The 20158-nt window shown below is 42.7% G+C and overlaps 1 protein-coding gene across 6 annotated transcripts in view; it reads right to left on the reverse strand.

Moving 5' to 3' along the window:
* Window positions 1-20158, reverse strand: part of AKAP13 (A-kinase anchoring protein 13) — a 1053268-nt gene that overhangs the window by 600321 nt on the left and 432789 nt on the right. The gene's annotated exons all lie outside the window — the stretch shown is intronic.

Below are 20158 nucleotides of genomic sequence, written 5' to 3' on the forward strand. Positions count from 1 at the left end.
ATGAATACGCAGACAAGACCTTAAACGTGTAAACTGAGCATTCATATCTGTAGCTTCCAGGGCAAACTATACAATTTGCTAAATTGTTTTCTCATTAATTTGTGTAATCAGCTACGTAAGCAGCCGTAGCGTGTAAAATATTATTTTACACCTCAGGTTGAAGATGAGTGGAAATCGCTTTCGAATTTTTCGAAACTGCAAGCAAAGGAAGGAGTTAAAGGTTTTGATGTTATCTCTCACTGAGTAAGTATTAAATACATGTGAAAAAATTACCTGACAATATGGGTTATCAGAAGATTGAACTTCCACTGGCATCATATAATCATTAAATACAACTAAAAGGAGAAAGACAGTGTAAATCATTATAGCTTTGCGTATGGAAAAAGAAAACAGCAGAGGATTTGAGAGTCAGGACCATCAGTTCAAGATTTGACGGCTGCGATATCCACATAGCTGAGTTAAGTGCTAAGGTGGAGAGGGAACAATTGAATTAAGACTTTCTGGGCACACATATCCAGGGACTCGGCTGGGTCGTCAGAGCCTGCTTTTAATTAGGAGGTTATGCATAGCCAAGAACTGATATTGGAACGTCGTTGACGTTAGGCTGCGGATGTGCTGTGACTGCCGAGTCTATTCGCCAATGCCAGACAATGGTTTTGGAAGGTCTACCATCTATATTTAAAGATTTTTGTCTCAGTCATAGCAGGGACAAACAGTGATTGCTTACATCCACTCATACCCCATCCCATTGTACCATACTACAACCTGCGGGAAGCACTGCTATACCAAAGCAAGGAACAATGGGCAGGACTGCAATACCAAGACCACGACAACGCCTGCGACCCCGCTTATTTTCAAAAGTAAGTATGAGATACGGGAATGGCCTCAGATAGTAAACTTAAATTAGGACTGGAGGGAAAGTGCAGAAAGTGAGATCTTAGTTGTGCAAATATGGGAGCGAGAGAGAGTTTTTTTTTTTGGGGGGGGGGGGGGGGAGGAAAAGAAAGAGTGCCCTTAACCTCTTCATGTTTGTGTTAGCTAAGTACCGGACAACTGCTATTACTCATAGTCCTTCATGTTTCTGGCCTGACGAAAGTCAGATTTCAAGGTGTTTCAATTATGAAACTTAAAAAACAGTAGTAAATACAACCTAAATCCGAATGTAACATCTAGGGCTTCTTTCCACCATTGCCACGCCTCACTGTGGCAGTTAGGATTTATAAAAAAAAGGAAAGGCAGATTACAAAGGACTAGGGATGGATAGAGCAAAGACATTATGATAAACAAACATTAGCCCTTCCAAACACACTGGATTGATTTCACAGTGGATAAAGCAGTAACACTGAAATGAAACAGATGACTATCTCACAGTAGCAAAGCGAAAACTGTGGCATCAAGAAAAGGGACATCCGCCACTGATTAGAGCAATCCTGTTCTAAATACACTTGAGGTGGCACAAAGACCTTCTGCCATTTAGAAACCAAATAGCAGTGTAGTGAATCAAAAAGATCTCCTTGCAGCTGTTAGAGCTCCCTTCGATGAGGTCCACTACTGCTTTTTTCTTGGTGCCTCTTATTTGCTGGTGATAGCGTCTGAGTGTAGCCTTGTAGGTAGTTCTCTCAGTAGTGTCATGGCTGGCTCTCCATTTCCTTTCCAGCTGTTTACATTTAGTGTATCAGATGTCTTCTGTGAACCAGTTGGCCTGCTTGTATGATCTACTATGCTTGTTGGGTTTGATAAGTGTGAGGGACTCCACGCAGTTCTTGAACCAGTTGTTGATGTCCTAGTCGAGAGTGTCTCAGGTGCTATGTTGATCCATGCTAAGGGCGATGACTAAGTCCACTTCCGCGATATTGCCGCAGCTGTGGATTGCAATGCTGAATCTGGTAGGGGTGTTGACTTGGAAGTGAATGATGAAGTGGTCGGTCTATGTGGCGGTGTGGTGGTGTTGTATTTTATGCTGTCACTTGTGGTGAGGATGGGGTTTAGTGAGTGCCCTGCGGTGTGTTTGTTGGTTTTGGGACAAGCTGGGTGAGCCTGATGTTGCTCAAGATTTCGAGTAGTGTTGTGGAGTAGGGTTCATTTTAGTCTATCAAATGAAAGTTGAAGTCACCAAGGATAATACAGGCTCTAGAGTATATGGTGAGCAAAGTGATGAAGTTGGTGATGAGGTTGGTAAAGGTGGCTCGTGGTCCAGACAGTCAGTTGGAGAAGGTTTCATTCAGAGTGAAGGTTTTTTGAGATTTGCAACTTGAAGTGCAGGTATTCTATGAATGGGGAGACGTTCTCTGTGGATAGTGTACATCTGATAGGTTCCTTGTAGCAAGACCTCCTCCTGGCTTGTGAAGGCAGTCTAGCTGAGCGACCTTGTAGCTGACTGGGATTGCCGTGACAATATCGGGAGTCAGTGAGGGGTTATCCAGGTCACTGTGATAAAGAGGATGTCAGGTACGTCGCTATTCAGCAGGTCCTATATTTCAGTTGTATCTTTGCACAATAATTGTGTGTTGAGAAGCATGCATGCAAGTGGGTGTTGACGCATGGGTTTGCTGTGGCATGTGGTGTAGGGTGGAGGTGTAGGCATTGTTGGTGCTCGGGTACTGTGTGTGTTAGGAGGGAGTGCTGAGGGAGTTGTTAATACTTCCATGGCAGTGGGTGCTGGTGAAAGCTCCTACTTTGGTGTGAGGTCCGGCATGGTAGCAGTTGGGGGAATTGCATTCGGGGGTCTAGAAATATAAGGAGTGCTGCGGAGTATCACTGAGCACAGTCTAAGTATGGATGTGTGCAGACAGGCTTGCTTTCGGCACGCCACCAGCTGCCCACTGCACGTCTGTGTTGCAGCAGCTAATAAGTCCTGGAGGGGGAGGGGTGCCAGGAGGTCACTTATTGTGCTGATGGGAAATGAAGTTCTCTTGTTTGTCTTTTTCTCTTAAAGACATTTTTGGTGGAAAAATCAGTAATGTTTGAACTCAAATAACTCATTTCTGTAGTTCCCTATCCTGATGTTTGAACATTTTCATGTTCACAATCAAATGCAAGGGAAAGAATATGGTTGCCCCTTGTTTGCAAACATTGAGGAAATTTAGTCAACCAGAAAATAGTATTTGTTTTTACAAATTTTCCTAGTGTTCACATACATTCAATAGATATATATATATATATATATATAAATATATATATTAATCATGCTCTTGCACACCTGCTATGGTCTTTAACATGGCCGGTCGAAAATGAACCTAATTTACCAAAGCACCAAATGGATGTTTGAAATACTTGGCTGATAAATATTAATTTTTCATTAAGTATTTTATTTTTCGTACAGAAAATGTCCTATAAAAATACATATTAAAAGAAGAAAACACATTTCCTGAAAGGTTTTAAAATCTGGGTTGCCCTGTGCAGTCCTTTAGGTTTAACATTTGACCTTTTGTTTTTAATTAAAAAAACAATATGTACTATACATGCATACATACAAGGGTTTTTAGGCTGCTCTTTCCATTTATCTGTCTGCTCAAGTGTCACGTTTTGCTTCGAATCAGTCCACCTTAGACACTGGGTTACCTGACTTGGTGCCGGCACACTTGTGCAATGTGCAAACTGCACTATAAGTAATCCCCTCAAGTAGCAGGGACTGCAGGTGCTTAAAGTGCTTTTTATTTGTTTTTTTTATATATTTTGCCTTTTATACAATGCTGGTTTTACTTAGGAGAGAGCACAGCAGCTACCACAACACTGCTCCTGGGCCTCTTGTGTGACAATTCTTAATACAAAAATATTTACAGCCAAAACAAGTCTTGAGAAGGTCAAAATGTTAGCAGACAACATTCACAGACACTCACAGCCTTTCATATGTACGCTTACCAAAATGCTGGGATTAGGCTGCTTCCTTCCCTGCCATCATAATAGGCAAGAAAGAGGAAATTATGGGTTCAAAGGACAGTAGCAAAATGGAGTAGAATATATGCTGTGATATATGGGCACCGAATCAAATAAGAAGTGGTGACACCTAAGTTCACCTTATGAATACATAATAAATATTTTAATATTACGGTTGCACTTTTTCATGTCTCTAAGCACTTTAAACATGGTTATTTCCGTTTTCTAGAATGTATTATACAAGGAGTAATAAATATATTGGTAGGATAGAAAATCTGAACAGTTTATCATGTGACATGTTACAACAAGCATTGAAAAAGCCAATATGTCTGGCCTCAGCTGATATATTTGTGATTTTGGTAAAAAAAAAAAATTGAGTTATTACAGAAAACAATTTTGTTTAATTTAACAGTCGTGTCAATTTTTATTTCATTAAATATGGGGCCGGGACGTGCCGGGGCTGGAAGACCCGGGCTCGGTTGATCCCCGGGTCCAGCTGCCCCTGTTTAAACCCCTTCTCTGCCTGCATCAAATAAACTATATAAACTAAGCCAGTGAGAGCCAAAAGGGGTCCTCTGGAGACCGTGAGGACCCACACAGCGGAGACCCTGGACACCATTTTCAAAAAGCCCATAACTTAACATACAAAGAGCATATTATGGCAAAGTGAGAACAGTCGGCATTAATCCTACGACTGTTGGCTAACAGTGGGTGATCGAGGCCCTGGGGCGTAATGGCTAAAGTTAAAGACCTGAAACACCCAAGACGGGAAACTGGATCACTATGCTAAGGTACTAACCCCATCAGAAGAACCTAAGACAACAATATCGCCACCACCGGACAATGCTGCCCAGCTATTCAGTCCTCAAGGGAGGCATTGGAAAAAAGGATAGGTGAGGTGCGAATTTAAGTATCCTCACTCCTCCAAGACCCCAGGAATGTGATAGCCAGAGTCACAACAGTGGAGACTAGAACATCGGAGCTAGAAGACACAACAGTAGAAGTAGCTGAATTTCAAGCCACAGCAAAGGACCTTCAATGGAGGAGGATGATGAAACAACCTGCACTTTGTAGGCTTCCCGGAGGGCGTAACGGGCCCAGCAAGACCACCTTCCTCACTAAGTGGCTGCAGGAATCGCGTCCAAATGGACAATTTTCATCATGCTTCGTCCCGGAAAGAGGACACCATGTCATGAGTGCCAAGCCACCAACAGGGCCTCCACCAAGACAAATAATAGCCCGCTTTCTTAACTTCTTGGACCGGGACATGATCTTGTGAGAAGCAACATGTTTAGGGGAACTCCATCACAGCCCATCCAAAATTATAATTTTTCCCGGACTACTCCAGAGAGATCCAGAAACAGCGCCATACCTTTGACTCTGTGAAGGCCAAGCTCAAGACTCTACAGATGCAATATATGTTCATATATCCCGCAAAACTTAGTCATCTTTGAAGGTCACGCCCTTTTCTTTCATACTCCAGAGGAGGCTTGGAGATGGGTAGACAAGAGACCATCAATGAGATCCAAATACAGTAAAAAAAAAAAAAAAAATCACACCCAGAAGCAAAAGCCAGAGAGCAGAAGATGAAGGGCTTTGGAGACACAAAGACCGTAAAAGAACGAGAAAGCAGCCAGGACAACGACAGGGAAATAGAACCCCACTGACCACTGCATGACTCTCATACTATCTCGATATATCCTAAGACTCTGAAGAAGAGTGTTCCTCAATCCAGGTGAAGAAGACCAAACAGGGCTCAGGGAGAGGCAAATCCACTTCAGAGGACCTCACTGAAGTCATACCCTCAGAATCGGACCACATTCGTCGTCTACTCACCAATATAACCGATATGGAACGAGATGAGCAAAATGCCTCCTCCCATGAAAGAGACTAGTCATTAGCTATGGGCGGAAAGGGCAATCAATAGGAAAACTGGACCAACATAGGAGCACGCCAAGACTGGTCAAGTTCCACGGAAACTCCACTCTCCGATGAATCTCTAAGATTTCTACAATTTGGAGGACACACCTTTTCTGTGTAAATACTACCAGAGCTGTTAACCAGTTTGATTGTGGTTCAGAGTGGAGGAGAGGAGAGAACCTGTTACAAGTTCACCTTTGTTATAAGCACTTAATGTAGTTATGAATGGAAATATAGGGCGACGGACCTCTCAAACTCTTCTTGGTACGGGGCCAGATTGCAAGCCGCAGACCAACAAAAGGAGCACAAGACGGGGAGAGGGGGAGAATAGTTGGAATATGGATTCCTTAAGTTTTGTTTACAGGTTGTTTTTACATTTACAGGGACTGCAGGCATACATACTACTATCATGCGAGAAAGGGCAGAACTTCAAGGCAGTGCATATAATTTGCACCGCCAGCACCTACAATGACCCAAGATATTAACACCCGCCCCTCTGCAGTCCTTACGTGGAACATCAACGGACTGAGCAACAAGATTAAGAGAGGGTTAGTGACGCAGTACATTAAGAGACCCGACTTGGTTCTCCTCCAGGAGACCGACCTACAAGGGATGAATGGACGCTTTCTGGGAAGGGGATCATAAAACACTCTGGCCCATTCGGTTTTCACCAAAGAGGCATGCGAAGTAACTATACTGGTGAAAAGAAGTTTTCCATCCCAGGTGACTCCGACCTTGGCGGACCAAGGAGGCAGATTCATAGGGGTACACTGCCAGTACGGCCAAATGTACTTAACGTTATGGAGCTCTACACTGGCTACAATCACAGACATAATCACCTGCCTGTTATCCCCTACACATCTTGGGTGGGGAATTAACAATGTAATGTATATTAGCTTGGATAAATCGCACCCACATGCTGCCACCAAATAACCAACGCCTTTAGCAGACTTTGTGGAGGAGCAGGGATTGATAGACATATGGAGATCGACACACCCAACCCACCGATATTACTCTTGGGGGCCCATACACTCAAGCCTTGATTACATACAAGTGTCAGTGCAAGGAGCCAGAAATATTCAAAAAGTGAGTTACAAAGCAAGAGGTCTCTCGGTCCACTCACCCCTATTAGCCACATATGGGTCCTTCTGAGGTAAGACAGCAGTCAGCTGGAAACTGAATGCATGGGACTTGGAGGATAGGGAGGTGGCACGGACCCTGTGTACAGAGACCTAACTATACTTTACCGAACATAAACACTCGGTCACCTCCTGAGCAGTACCGTGGGAGGCCTACAAAGTTGTCCTGTGGGGCACAGCACAAAATGCAGTAGCACGTAAAAAGAAATGACATAAGGAAACTGGAGGACCTTGAGGCAAAGATACTGCAGCTTGAAGGCTCACCCATTGCAACCACTGACCCTCTTATAGGGAGGCAGATACAGTCCTTGCAAGCAGATTACAGAGACCTGTCACAGTCCTGGACCATGAAACACATACAGGCTACGCGTAACAGACTATACAAAACTGGGGAAAAGCAGGGAAAATGCTGGCATGGCTTAGCAAAAAAGAACAAGAGGCCAGATGGATACACACGATTCGGTCAGGCGAGGGTGACATTTACAAGACAAATATTGATGAAATTTACACAATATATGAGAGTTCCTATAGTATCCAGCCCCTCGCAGACTCGAAAACGATATTCGCTAGTTGGAGACAATCCTGACGATGATATAGACAGAGATGTTCTTGAATGCTCACCGAAGTACAGACAGCTATAGCCAAACTCCACCCCAGGAAAACTCCTGGGCCTAATGGTATACCGGCAGAGTTCTATAAGCAACACTAAAGCCTTCTGGGGCCTCATTTGCTACATATGTTCCAGGAGTCAAACAATGAGAAAACACTACCCAGATCTCCAAAGGGCCCTAACTGTTACAATATACAAAGAAGAGAAGCCCAGAGACAATCATACTGCCCGATCTACCTGCTAAATACAGAGACTAAGATACTTGCCCCGATCCTGGCCACGCGTCTCCTGCGAGTCATAAACACACTGCTACACTGGGAATAAACCGGCTTCATGCCAGAGAGAGCTATATAACAGAATATTCACGATTGTTGTATTCTGATATGTCGTGTGTCATTCTACTTCAGAACACTGCTGTCTCCCAGCAACTAAGCTGCTACTTCTGGAAGGCTGGTGAGAATCCAGAAGGAGGTGGCGAGCGGTTGGTGAGGAAGACAGCTGGGGCAGGGGTCGCATCTTAAACTGAATAAAGCTATAAAAGGGAACCTCGTTATCGTCTTGTCAGTATCATTGGATCTACATATGAGGACTTAACAGTGGCGACGAGCGGGAGCAAGAAAGGTCACTTTAAGATGTTATTTGACCCCTGGATTCAGCATTAACCGATGTAACAATGAAGGGAACAGGCGTAGAAACAAGCGTAACAGCAAACATAATTGTACAGGGAGTGGATTTTTTTTTTTAAATAACTTACGCTGTACATGAGACATGGTCTTAAAACGACAGCCGCATACGCATGAAGGAGATACAGCCGTGCGGATGAACAGAGGCGCGCACGTGCTTCGCATGCGTATTGACACATAGAAGTATATTGCCCCTAACAGCATATATCCTAGCAAGGTGACGCTGACTGAAGATCAATCGCTGATGCGCACAGCTGACGCACATTAGCAACAACGCATAGTAGCAACGAGGACACTATTTATAATCACACAGCCACAGTTAATGCGCATCAAAAAGTGAAACGTTATGAAATTGATCGTTCATGCGCACAGCTACAGTATAATACGCTCTGCAAATACAATTAAAAAAATAAAATAAAAATAACAAATGGAACTGTTAGGTCAGCAAGTAGTCAGTGAGTGTAATGGCAATGGCAACGCAATTAATAACACCACCTTAATTTTTTTTTTTACAAGATCCAGGGGAACCATGCATGGTTTGGGAGGATTGGAAGGATGCTTTCGTCACTTACCTGATGCTATAGGAGGGGAGATGTATGTGGAGAAAAGAAAGTTAGCCATATTAAAAAATTGTCTGAGTGGAAAGAAGGAAAGTTTTAAAAACGTTGCCAATATATAACATAAATGAAGGGGGTGGAGATTCGGATCAAGAAGAAGTATAGGAAAATGCTATGAAAGCATTAGAAGAAAACTATGGAAAAAAGATCAACATTGTAGTAGAATGGCACAATTTTTTTTCATGTGTTCAAAAACAACGAGAAACAATAGATCCATATGTAAATGGATTACGTAGGTTGGCTATAACATGCAAAGTTAAAGATATGAACGCTGAAATTATTTGTGATCAGTTCATAAACAGAGTGAGAGATACAAAAATACAAGAGAAATTATTAGGCTTGAGAACACCATTTTGGACAAGACAATTGAAGTAGCTAAACATATGGAGAATACGTCTCAGTATGTCAAGGAGTTGAATAGCGCAGACCCAGGGAGTAAAGGACAGAACACAGTGAATGAAGTAAAATTCACTGAGAAAGGTGCAAACAATTTGAAGACGGAACTAGGAGGACAACAAGATTTGAAGGAGGATTTGAAAAAAGAGAGTGCTTCAGATGTGGCAGTAATAAACATCTGCCAGAAGCAAGAAACTTTTCACCTATTAATACCAGATGCTTTAAATGCAGGAAAATAGGACATTTTGCAAGAGTATGCAAAATGTCAGATGAGAATTCAGGAAGTCTGTGAACATAGTAAAAGAGAAAGGAATAGAGAACTGAGTTGTCTCAAGGGGTTTTAACATCAAATCATTTTAAAAGAAGGGGTTGTGCCAAAAGTGTACATGCCCCACAGGACCACCCGACCTACTGTCTGGAACAAGATTTTCTGGGCCCCGAAATACATCTACACTACCTAAATGGAGCGGGGTTATCCACATTCCCCCAAGCCATGCAAGTTGCTACTGCAGCATGGTGCAAGGACATCAAAAGAATTGGCTGGGCACATACAATTACTAGACTGACCCTCCTATACAAAGTCCCCATTTCTGAAATATGCACAACTGCGTCATGCATGGAATGCCCATGGACTGATGAACAAAGACCTTTCCGAATATGCCCCCCATGAGGTGCGACGTCTGACAGGTGAATTGGGCAGGTGAGCGATCTCCTGTACATATAAAACAATAAAGAACAACATGCTTAAGCCAAACTCCTAATTTGGAGGTATTCACCACCAGCTCATCAGCGGTGACACCGCCACAGAGACCCTGGCGATCTTCGGACCGCCAGGGTCGTAATGAGGGTCATGTAACCATATTGTTAACCCGTAAAGGGGATAACCCCATGAAAAAAGGATAAAGTAATGCAGTGTAACCATATTCATGTCCCCTAAAGGGCATTTTTAAGGATAGCAGGCCTACTGAATGATATTACAAACAAGGTCATTAAAACAAAACTCTGCAAACTATAAAATAAAAGTTGTAGCCATGAGAAATCTTAAGACACTGAATGGTGGGAGGGGTTGTTATTTTGGGGACTCCACTAACCTAGTGTGGGGACCCAGAGATGATGTAAACAGAAAAAGCATTTCGAAGGTGGTCCTATTGTCCTAAGACCCCCAACAAGCTGAGTTATGAGCAAAAATGTTTTGTAAAAGTAATGCCCTGAAAAGCACTAAGGGGCGTGTTTTGGTGTAGCAAATATTGTAGTATGTTGACTGCAATGCTCAAAACAGCCCCTAGAGGACATCATAATAAAAATAGCATTTGGAAGAAACATGGTCATGGTAACCATACAGTCAGTCCTTAAAAAGCATAATCACATGAAAAAGAATGGGAGAAGGTACTGCAGTATAACCATATATCTAACCCCTAGGGGGCATAGTGCATTACACATTTTCAAGTCAAGCAGGACTACTATAATGATATAACAAACAAGGTCCATAAAATAACTTCTCCCAGCTGTAAAACAAAAGTTTCAGCCATGAGAAAGCTTAAAAAGATAATGACTGGTGGTGGATGTTATTATTGTGACGTTCCCACTAACAGTGTGGGGACCCAGAGATAATGTAGACGGAAAGAGCACACTGTAGTCAATGTTTGAAGGAGGCCCCATTGTCCTAGAACCTCCACAGGCTGAGGTATGAGCAAAAATGTTTTATAAAAGTAATGCCCTCCAAAGCATTATGGGACAAGTTTACATGCCATGAATATTTTAATAAGTCTTTACGCTTAGAACAGCATTGGAGGACACCACAATGAAAATAGCATTTGTAAGAAACATGGTGGGAGGGTTTATTATTTTGGGGTCCCCATTACCCTAGTGTGAGGACCCAAAAATGATGTAGACAGAAAGAGACATGTTGTCGTTTAGATTTTGGTGGTCCCATTATCCTTGGACCACCACAGGGTGAGTTATGAGCAAAAAATGTTTTGTAAAAGTAATATCCTGCACAGCATTATGGGTATAGTTTTCCCAAATATAGTGAATATTGTAGTATGGGCTTTCCAGCTGTGCCAGGAGAGCCACTTTTTCTTTGAGGATTTCTGCTTTAAGTAAAGCATTCACCAATTTCAAGTGTTTTGAGGGGACAGCCACAAGAAATGACTCTGATTAGGTAACTGCAAACAATGTGACCAGTACTCCAATACCGCTGATCGAATTCACACTGTAATGCCTGTTAGTGCTGTGCGCGCCTTGACTGCCGTAAAGCATGGAGGGGCGAGACAAAAGCATTTTCTTGCCCACACTAAGAATATCAGCAATTGTGCAATAATGCAACATGTAACAGGGGCAGTCTGCAAGTTGTGACAAAAACAGCCTCAAGGCGGGACAAACGTAAAGCATTTACCAATTTGATTTTTAAAAGGCAAGCCCATGAACGAGTGAGTGATGGGCATGACATGGGCGTGGTTAAAAGCCCACAATACTTACAATAGGTCAAAGTGCTAGAAAAACGAACTATCATGTTTGGATTAACAGGTATAATTTTCTTCACTGTCAGATATACAGTCTGACTACTTGTAAACTTGTTTTTTTAAAGATTTAAGTGAAAAATGTATTAAAAAACGCAAAGCACCAATGATAGCCAATGATTGGGGTAAACTGAGGTGCGATTAGAGGTCATTCACAATGCAGCTCGGTTCGGACAACCAAATTATTGGTCCCAAACAGTGGCTGAAAGTTGGGAAGTTTGAAAATGTTTTTAAGTCCCGATCTGAAAAGGGAATTGTTTGTTTTTCTGGAAGAAAAAAAAAACTTCCTTGACAGAGCAAACTTGAAATTCAGTCCAGTGCCAATGAGCTACCAGCTGGATGCCTTTCATGGTCAGTCCTCTTGAGGCTCTAGAGCAAATGTTTTGAAAACTTTTCCAAACTTTATTTGGTGCCCACACAACCACAGGATTACTATTCTACGGTTCCCAGGACCTCAAGCGGAGCATTACGGGAGACTCCCGGGACATCAGGAAGAGGGAACAACAAAGGAAGATCCAGGAACAGTTGCCACTTGTGAACTAGGAACCTACATAGATATGTCTTCTTCAGCTTTTTATGTTCCTGGAGACACACAGGTGATCTGCAGTGTGATCCTTGGGGATCTTTCTGTTCTTGGATTTCAAGTGGCAGGAGGTCCAACCTCCTCAGGTCCTTTTCAAAGGTCACAGATGTCAAGAGCAGGTTCAGTCTACCTTGTATCCTTTCAGAAGTCCAGCAGTGTTCTGATGAAGTAGCTGCATTTATATCTGACACCATCTACTGGCAGGGTGACTCCTGGGCATTCCCTACTCAATGGGGTAGAAGTTCCCTGGGGTAGCCCTACCCCATTTTTTATCAGTTCATGCTTGTCTTAAGGCAAACATGCCTAAAATGCCATTTGCCAGGGCACTATCAAGGTGGCAAAAGTCTTTAGTCACACTGATCTTGGGGTGTGAGGGCTGGAGGTGTGAGTGGGAACATAGGACAAAAGCAGGGGCCTTTAGCAACAAGACAGGTGATATGCAAGTATTGTCTTGGCATCCTGGCTTCTCCTTTTCAAATGTACCTTACGTTTTACATGTAGCTCAACAGCACTGTCGAGGGGATTTCACTCTGCAATAGAGTAGGATGGCCACAATTGCCACCCTGCATATTCTGTGCAGTTCAGGAGATTCATCTCAGCCCACTCAGGTCAGCCGTTTGTTTGCTCCTAGGAGGCATTTCAGATCCTTCCTGGGCTGAGCACAGCCTGGAAGAGGCTGGAGAGTTTATGCAAATTAGCCTTCAGGAACTTCAGGCAGGGAAAAGGAAACTTTCTAAAAAGCACTTTCAATCAATATTTATTTTAAATCAGACTTCACCATTGAATTTAATTTGTATTAGCTATTAAAAATATGGGTTAGTTATATTTCTAGGTTTTCCCATTCCAAGGATGCAGTATTAATATTTCAATCTGTATTCTATTTTTCTACATAGGACAGCTAGGCCTGCCACAGTGAAAATACATTACATTATCACTGTAGGGACATGGTAACATTACTTTTCTACATGGCACCATTTCAAATACAATGCATCCAAATGTGTGGGCTACAAAGCATACAAAGGGGTGACTTATTCATATTTAAAACTGAGGTTTTTACATGTAAAAAAAAAAAAAAAAAGGATTCTCCATCCCAAAGGCACACTGCAGGTTTTACCCTGCAGGAGTCAGGTTGAAGTCATGTTTTCCTTTTCCATATTAATGAGTGCACAAAAATGCTGCAGTCCATAGGTGGCATTTAACTTATTATGGCATGGGTGTAATTCTTCTCCTTTTACTATGTGCTTATAGAAATGCTGAAAACCTCAATCAGGAATCAGCTAAGTTCTGCATGTTTTAGGGATCAGAGCACATAAATTGGGCACTGGACAGCACATCTCTAGTGCAGTATCTAATAACCAGTATCACAATTCAGCAGAAACAGAGGGTGACCAAGTACAAATAGGCATTTTCTCACCCATGTTCGGAAGGGAAGCTGTAATGGGAGGACCAAATAGAAAGAAATTTGTTAGGGTCACAGATGTGTAGAACATGCCCTTGTAGTGATAAAGCTGAAACCTTATTATTGAAACTAATAAAGGAAACAAGATACAAAAAAGTACTTTTGAAAGTAAATCATGACCTGAGGGAGCATAGCTCTTATACTCAAAATTAACATGAAATGTTTATGAACTAATGCATAATAATGTCACATAGAAAATGTATTAATGTGTTTTTGCTAAACATGCGCTTGAAATGTGCCCATGGGGAGTGGCCACTAATATATACGATGATTAATGAAATTGACTAATAATGAATAATGATGTGTTAATGAATGATTTTACACTAATATTAAGAGTTATATGTTAAGGATTTGCTAATAAATCACTAGGCCTCAGTTAGCATGAGTCGAGTCCTAGCTGTCCGGTTTCATATTAAATGTGTTTTCCTAACGTGCAGTGTGATGACTTGCTGAAGGGCGTACGTTTCCAAAAGCTAGATGAGTGTAACCGTAGTAGATCCGTTCTCATGAAATTCGACTTGCTCAAGGAAACATTCTTGCTGAATGAAACAGTGTAGACTCGTTACAGGTACAAGGTCGCCTAAACCGGTATAGACAATGGAACCACTGACTGGGGATGCGAGAATGCCACGAGAGTATGAAATCATACCGGACATTCTACCCGCTGGAGACGTCAATCACAAGAACCAATAAACTACGTGAGAACTGTTATGGGGTGACAATTCTGATGATACCACTGGAGAATCATTGGCTGGAGATAGTGGGGTGCCAACCCTGCCCAATTAGAATTTAGGGGACTGTACAACAGAAAAGGGATAAAAACCTTTGACATGAGGAGCCATTAGGCGATGCCGTCGCGAATTTTTGATATTACCCAGAGACTTTGTCACTCTGCATAAAGACTTTGCTTTTTGACTCTTCAAACCATCCTCACCTTACCTTGGCCATTTCACACTTCTCCTCCTTATGAGGGAAGTGCCCCTACTTCCCCCGTCTTGCTGAACCTGGCTGATGGTGAATCAACTGATGTCCTGAGGACGAAGATTGACTCTGTATGCTGACCCATTACGGAGGGTAACTATATGACGATGAAATTTTAATTGTCCGTTTGCCTTTCCTTTCTAGGTACCAACTGCTTCTTTTGACAGAGACCATAGTTAGATGTTTTACAAATTGGTGTTACCAAATTGTTTTGCATGAAGCCCAACATGCCAATGCTAATTCGAGGTTAGTTAAGGGGATCACTAAATGGATGCAAATAGACAAATGACTGAATCAATGCTTTGCTGAATAACGTGCTAATGATACTCTGCTAAGATTAACCCATGTTGACGTTGTGTTATGTTCTAATGTTCGTGATCTTTGCTTTGACGGAATCTTATTCCAGTTGCCATATTATGACAATGTTGATGTGTTTCATGATTTTGAGATTAATAAACTTGCTAGTAGAATTGTAATCAATAGGGAATAAACATCATAAAATCGTACTAAACTGGTGAGGTTATTCATGACTGAAAGGTCATGGTGGTTTTCGAGTCTTATTGATGACGTTATTGACTTGTTGATTGACATGTTGATCAGCTAACTCGTCTTAAGGTGTCTTCAATCAGGGTCAAAAGATTCATTGGCCTAAAAGGAGTCCCAGAGTGAATAAATGTTATAGATTGGGACGCGTTAGCAGACCCGCAAAGGCTACATAGTACCATGGATGGAGCATCTAGCTTCAACTGTGGCAAAAAAATACAACTGTCAAAGCTGAAAGTGTTAAAGAAATTGAGATTTTATTAAAGACAGGGAGGCTCGAAATAAGCAAAGCAGACTCCATTAATGCCTTTTCCACAGCAGTGGTATTACAGCAACAGTAGAACAAAACATTAACAAAATTCTATAACATCAGGAATGCAGCCTCTAACAGTGTCTTCATAAAGAAAAGTCTTGCCTTCATTCATCCAGAAACCGAAAGAGAACTGGACTATTTCCTGAAGAATGTTTTCAACATCAGGAGGTGCGAAGCTCCTCTGAAACATTTCATATGATCTCCTCTCCCTTTAACCTACAACTCAAACCAATGTCACCAGTATCACTTACATATACATACATTTTATGTCAAGACTGAAGGATCTGATAATGTGCAAGTTCAAATCCTTTCTACAATACACTCCGGCTCATGAGTAATTGGTTGAAGAATACATTTTGCAAACAAAGCCAGATGCGACCAGTCTCTGAATTGCAATTTACCTTAAATTCATCTATCTATCACATGTCTATGACAACTTCTTTCATCACATTTCAAACCCATTCTGACCCAGTTCCAACTACACCTAGATTGGTTTTACATATAAAAACAATTACTCATCTGCACCACAGGGTCTTACATCACACGTTCTCACCTCATATAGCCTTATAGCCTGCTGTAGCAGGCTAAACCGGCCATTAAAGGCCCGCTCCAGCAGTTCAATTCAGGTTGATAGCTAAACTTAGGGTATTTCACTGCCATACAAGATAAGATGCCTTAAATTACCCCAGTAATGTTAAAAATAACCCTTTCTGGTGAATATAATTTATTTGTTAAATTCAGAGCTCTTACATTAGACACTTGTGTAAATGAAATCAAACAGTGTAGCATTGCTAGCTTTCAAGATAGCCATTTTATAGACAAATGCTTGTTGTCTGGTCAACTTACTAACACAGCCTTATAGCCCGAAATAGCGGGCTAAACCAGCCATTAAAGGCCCACTCCAGTGTTAAAGGCCCTCACCTTCATCACGGGCCTTTAACTAAGGAGCAGGAGTTCATGCCGCTATTGCCCATCTGCAGAGGGCCATACGGCTATTAGAACATTCTTCCACTAGAGGGCAGAATGGTCTAATAATTAAAACAAAGTCCTCACAGAGCCCCAGAGCAACAGATGTGAACAAAAACACTGGAATGTTGGAGCTCCGGGCTTCTATCAGCCATTAGAATCCCAGGGCACTCCACTGTAATCAAGAGAGCTCCCACCACTGCAATGTTCTAATAAACATAAAACCACATTTTATTCTCAGAACAACGAATACTTTGCTCTTGAGGTCTCTTGAAATAAATGCTATCCATCAATCTGCATACCAAGCTAAATTTACCACCAGGAATTCTGTCCATTAATGAATATCTAGCAGAAATTGTTGATTTTCAGGTGCTTACAGTCTGATAAAGTCAAATCTTTTTTAAACTAATTCACCCAAAAAAAAAAAAAAAATAAATAAATCACCATCTGCACCTCAGAGGCCTTCAAGGAATAAAACCCTGTTCAGCACACCACCTAGTCCATGTCTTCTGAGTTAACCCATATCTTGTCCTAGTTCCAGGTGCCTATGCTTCTTTGACTAATTCTGAAGCCTCTCTCGAAAGACCATCAACTGTCAAGGGACCCCTGAAATCATCCATCCATCCATTAACTGCAACTGCCCTGTGAAAATTCCCTTGACCATAACTCAATAGTTCCCCAAACACAAGAAGTAAAAATAGAATCTGAAGACTAACCCTATTACTTACTGGAAACCAAACCTCAGCTGGCCACCAAGGAGTAATCAAAGCCAGACCTACCCTGTGTCTCTCCGTCTGTGACAACACTCTCAAAATCACTTGAAAAGGGGAGAAATGCATATGCTCCTATTTTTGGCCACACCTGCAGAAAAGCATCTACTGTTTTGGTCCCTGGATCCAGCATCTGACTGCCATATCTCAGAACTCTTGGCCTTGACACAATGATAGCAAATTCACTCAATATTGCACCCCATATGTTTAGTAATCACAGAAAAAAGTTTCTATTTAACTTCCACTCAGTGGAATTTGTCACATACTTGGCGTTCCAATGACATTTCACATTCATCCTTTCCCAAACAGGTTCTGATGTCATTTGAGATTTGGTTTTCTAGACAATAATGCCAATGTTCAGCTTCTTCTTTGACCTCATACCACCAAAAGGGCTGTATACCTGACCATCGATAAACTGTGCATTCTCAACAAACAAATTCTCTTCTATCTCTTTACCAGTCTCTTGACAACAACAAAAAACCTGCTAAAAGCTCTAAGCAATTGATATGTGACCTCTGTTCTTCCTTCAACCACTTTCCACCCGTTAAGCACTGCCCAGTTCTTGCACCCCGACCTCCTTTGTTGTAGCTGGACTCTTGCTCTAGGCAAGATGCTGGTTTGACGATGACAGTACTTATGTTTGTAGGCGACTATGCCAATCCTAGAATAAAACCCAACTGTCGTCCCAACCCTTCCAGCTCACAAGCAGTACCTCACCAAAAACCTAAAACAGTCAAAGCCTTTACACATGGACTCAAGTGTGATAACTCTGGGAGCGTCGTGGTCAAATGGAGATAACCCCTTTCTCACATTAACAACATGTCTCAATCACACACAGAGGCAATGAAGAAGATGCAGTAAAGTTTCAATAGGTTTTATTTTAATAAGACTGCAATCTGCGATAAGTTGCATGGGCTGAAATAATTAGGATAATGAACAGTGCAAGAAACAGAATGGTAAAGACAAGAGTCATTAATACAAAGACCCCCACCATCTTGCAATATCATGAAATAACATGAAGTGTGTGATATGTCCTAATACCCTAGCATGTAAGCCTAACCTCTAACCTAGAAGAGAGCCAAGTATGTTCAACCTCAAATCTGTCAATGCCATGTCCATGAGAAGAGCCCCCAACCCTTGTTACCTTGGAATGAGGTCTCAAGGTCAGACTCCGTAGGAAGACGAAGACTGGATCAGCGTCAAGGCGACGTGCAGCATCGACCGCAGCAATGGCATCTGGTCGGAATCCCTCTGACTGTCTGATAAAGTGAGGAGTATGTATACAGATCTACTTGGACCCCCTGATGTAGGTTTGCTCCCAAACAATAGATAACAAGGCGTGCTTGGGACGGTAATTAATATAAACAATTCTCTCGAAAGCATGAAGAGGGAAAGTACCTAAAGTGAACACCTACAGTTTGTTTGTATTTGTTGCCTGATCTTGATGCCTTAGCGCGGTGACACTGACAATGCAAACTAAAACATGGCCCTAATTCAAAACAAGGCAGCCATCTTAAAATAATGAAATAAATGCGCTAAAAAAGGGCCAGCTAAGTAGGGTAAAAGTCACTGGGTGACGGGGGGACAAGTCTGCAAGCCAGAGGCTAAGCTAACTTCTGTATCCCATTTAAAAAAAATAGGATTCACTTCACCCTCCCCATTGACGTAACAAGTATGACGCCATATCTGGACGCCACTGAATGTGAAATGAATCCAAATGCTAAAAAATAATGCTCTGGACTAAAAGCTGAAAGCATAAAAACTAGCTAAAAAATCCTCTTAAAAACACATTAAAATCAATAGCTAAAAACATATTAAGAGATATAGGGGGTCATTCTGACCCCGGCGGGCGGCGGTTGCCGCCCGCCTGGCGGGAACCGCCATTTGGCCGCACCGCGGTCAGAATACCGCTGGTGCCATTCTGACCTTCCCGCTGGGCCGGCGGGCGCTACCCAAGGTCCAGCGGGAAGGAGCCCTGCAACACAGAAGCCGGCGGTGTTGCGGGGGTGCGACGGGTGCAGTTGCACCCGTCACGCTTTTCACTGTCTGCTATGCAGACAGTGAAAAGCTTAATGGGGCCCTGTTAGGGGGCCCCTACACTGCCCATGCCAGTGGCATGGGTAGTGCAGGGTCCCCCAGGGGCCCCTAGACACCTGTTACCGCCAGCCTCTTCCTGGTGGTGACAACCGCCAGAAACAGGCTGGCGGTAAGGGGGTCAGAAACCCCAGCGCCGCCATGGCGGATTCGCCCAGCCGGGTGGAAACCGGCGGGAAACCGCCGGCCCCGGTTTTCTGACCGCGGCTTTACCGCCGCGGTCAGAATGGGCAAGGAAGCACCGCCAGCCTGTTGGCGGTGTTCCCTCATTCACGGCCGCCAGGGACGGAATGACCCCCATAATGTCGACCATGACAAGCACAGCAGGCCAAAGTAAGGATAATAAATGTATACTTTGAACTTGGTAGAAGCCAATCATCAAATTATCATCAAATTATGTACAATAGTCATGTTCCTGAAGAGCATCTCCGGAGTCACTGAATGGAAAGGACCCCAAGAAAGAGGCCACATCGTCAGATGTTAGATCGATCACAGGATAGGCAGATGGGTCAACGGAGCAGCAGTGTGTACTAGTCCCTTGTGCAGGTTCACCTGCAATAGTGTCGTCCTCCAGGGTGTAATGAGCCAACTCGGTGAGCAAGGAATGCTCATAAGAGGCATCATTAATCTTAGTCTCAGAGGGCACGACCGTGAATGAACCCTCATCGGGGACATCAGCAGTTCTTGGG

This window comes from Pleurodeles waltl, chromosome 3_1, assembly GCF_031143425.1.
Source record: "Pleurodeles waltl isolate 20211129_DDA chromosome 3_1, aPleWal1.hap1.20221129, whole genome shotgun sequence".
Classification (NCBI taxonomy): Eukaryota; Metazoa; Chordata; class Amphibia; order Caudata; family Salamandridae; genus Pleurodeles; species Pleurodeles waltl.